General features: G+C 37.6%; 1 non-coding gene across 1 annotated transcript; it reads right to left on the bottom strand.

The window, feature by feature from the left end:
* Positions 1-1,801: 1,801 nt before the first annotated feature.
* On the bottom strand, positions 1,802-1,905 carry LOC130952201 (small nucleolar RNA R71). The gene has a single exon (XR_009074386.1). It is a non-coding gene; the product is annotated as a small nucleolar RNA R71 (small nucleolar RNA).
* Between the last annotated feature and the right edge of the window lie 1,089 nt (positions 1,906-2,994).

The raw sequence follows: 2,994 nt of genomic DNA, 5'->3' as shown, positions 1-2,994 counted from the left end.
TTTTTTTCAGAGTTCTTAAGAATGAATTCTAGTGTTTCAAGGTGATGTTCTTATCATCACCAAAGCTGATTGATCCTCATCAATTTAGCTCTTGAATGCAATGTCCTGCTGAAGCTTGGCTAGCCATGTCTAATTCCTTTAGACTAAAGCTTTAGACTAACATTGCATGATTCCTGGAATTCTCATTAAGAATTTTGATACCTTTATTTTCTTTTTCCATATAATTTTCGAAAAAGCACAAAAAAATTATAAAAATCATAAAAACCAAAAATATTTTATGTTTCTTGTTTGAGTCTAGTGTCTAATTTTAAGTTTGGTGTCTTGCATGCATTGTTTATTTGATCTTGGTTCTATTTTCAAGTCAATAGTACAGGGAACTGAAGATTCAGAACATGCAGCAGAGGAATTACACAGAAAAAGCTGGGCGTTCAAAACGCCCAGTGAAGAAGGACAGACTGGCGTTTAAACGCCAGCCAGGGTGCCTGGTTCGGCGTTTAACGCCCAAAAAGGTAGTGCATTGGGCGTTAAACGCCAGAATGTGCACCATTCTGGGCGTTTAACGCCAGGATGGCACAAGAGGGAAGATTCTGTTTTTAATTCAGATTTTTTTCAAGTTTTCAAAGTTTTTCAAAATCAAATCTTTTTCAAATCAAATCTTTTCAATCAAATGTTTCCAAAATCAATTTCTTTCCTTTTTCAAAGATACTTGCTATCAATTAATGATTTGATTCAACATTTCAAATATGTTGCCTTTTCTGTTGAGAAAGGTTTAATGTTTGAATCATATCTTTTCTTGTTAGGCAAGTCATTAATTTTTAAAATCAAATCTTTTTAAATTGTTTTTCAAATCATATCTTTTCAATCATATCTTTTTTTTAACATAACTTTTCAATCATATCTTTTTAATCACATCTTTTTCAAAAATAGTTTTCAATCATATCTTTTTAATTTCTTATTTCAAAATCTTTTTCAAAAATCACTTGATTTCTTTCCCACTTTTTGTTTTCGAAAATTATCAACCAGTTTTTTAAAATGTTTTAAAAATCTTTTTAATTTAATTTTCGAAATTTCTTCCCCTCTTCGTACATCCTTCTATTTATGGAGTATCACTCCTCCTCAATGCACAATTCGAACTCTATCTCACTAAGTTCGAATTCTTCTACCTCTTCCTTCTAATTTTCTTTTTCTCTGACACCTCAAGGAATCTCTATACTTTGACATAGTAGATTCCACATTTTCTTGTTCTCTTCTCTTTCATATGAGCAGGAACAAAGACAAAGGCATCCTTGTTGAAGCTGACCCTGAACCTGAAAGGACCTTGAAGCGAAAGCTAAGAGAAGCTAAGGCACAATTCTCTGTAGAGGACCTAACCGAATTCTTCAAAGAAGAAGAACACATGGCAGCCGGAAACAACAACAATGCCAACAATGCAAGGAAGGTGCTTGGTGACTTTACTGCACCTACTCCTGACTTCTATGGGAGAAGCATCTCTATCCCTGCCATTGGAGCAAACAACTTTGAGCTTAAGCCTCAATTAGTTTCTCTAATGCAACAGAATTGCAAGTTCCATGGACTTCCATTGGAAGATCCTCATCAGTTCTTAGCTGAATTCTTGCAAATCTGTGACACTGTCAAGACTAATGGGGTTGACCCTGAGGTCTACAGACTTATGCTATTCCCTTTTGCTGTAAGAGACAGAGCTAGGACATGGTTGGACTCACAACCTAAAGAAAGCCTGGACTCATGGGAAAAGCTAGTCAATGCCTTCTTGGCAAAGTTCTTTCCACCTCAAAAATTGAGTAAGCTTAGAGTGGAAGTCCAAACCTTCAGACAGAAGGATGGAGAATCCCTCTATGAAGCTTGGGAAAGATACAAACAATTGATCAGAAAATGTCCTTCTGGCATGCTTTCTGAATGGAGCATCATAGGTATTTTCTATGATGGTCTCTCTAAACTATCCAAGATGTCTTTGGATAGCTCTGCTGGAGGATCTCTTCATCTGAAGAAGACGCCTGCAGAAGCTCAAGAGCTAATTGAAATGGTTGCAAATAACCAATTCATGTACACTTCTGAAAGGAATCCTGTGAACAATGGGACTAATCAGAAGAAAGGAGTTCTTGAGATTGATACTCTGAATGCCATATTGGCTCAGAATAAAATATTGACTCAACAAGTCAATTTGATTTCTCAAAGTCTGTCTGGAATACAAAATGCACCAAGCAGTACTAAGGATGCTTCATCTGACGAAGAAGCTTATGATCCTGAGAACCCTTCAATGGAAGAGGTGAATTACATGGGAGAACCCTATGGAAACACCTATAATTCTTCATGGAGAAATCACCCAAATTTCTCATGGAAGGATCAACAGAGGCCTCAACAAGGTTTCAACAACAATAATGGTGGAAGAAACAGGTTTAGCAATGGCAAGCCTTTTCTATCATCTTCTCAGCAACAGACAGAGAATTCTAAGCAGAACCCCTCTGACTTAGCAACCATGGTCTCTGATCTAATCAAAACCACTCAAAGTTTCATGACTGAGACAAGGTCCTCCATTAGAAATTTGGAGGCACAAGTGGGACAGCTGAGCAAGAAAATTACTGAACTCCCTCCTAGTACTCTTCCAAGCAATACAGAAGAAAATCCAAAAGGAGAGTGCAAGGCCATCAACATGGCCGAATTTGGAGAGGAAGGAGAGGCAGTGAACGCCACTGAGGAAGACCTCAATGGGCGTGCATTGACCTCCAATGAGTTCCCTAATGAGGAACCATGGGAATCTGAGGCTCAAAATGAGACCATAGAGATTCCAATGAATTTACTTCTGCCATTCATGAGCTCTGATGAGTATTCTTCCTCTGAAGAGGATGAGTATGTCACTGAAGAGCAAGTTGCTAAATACCTTGGAGCAATCATGAAGCTAAATGACAAGTTATTTGGAAATGAGACTTGGGAGAACAAACCTCCTTTGCTCACCAAAGAACTGGATGACTTGTCTAG

The sequence above is a fragment of the Arachis stenosperma genome, chromosome 1, assembly GCF_014773155.1.
Source record: "Arachis stenosperma cultivar V10309 chromosome 1, arast.V10309.gnm1.PFL2, whole genome shotgun sequence".
In the NCBI taxonomy this organism is placed as follows: domain Eukaryota; kingdom Viridiplantae; phylum Streptophyta; class Magnoliopsida; order Fabales; family Fabaceae; genus Arachis; species Arachis stenosperma.
Note: the sequence above shows the minus strand (reverse complement) of the source record. Positions and strands in the feature narration are given on the sequence as shown.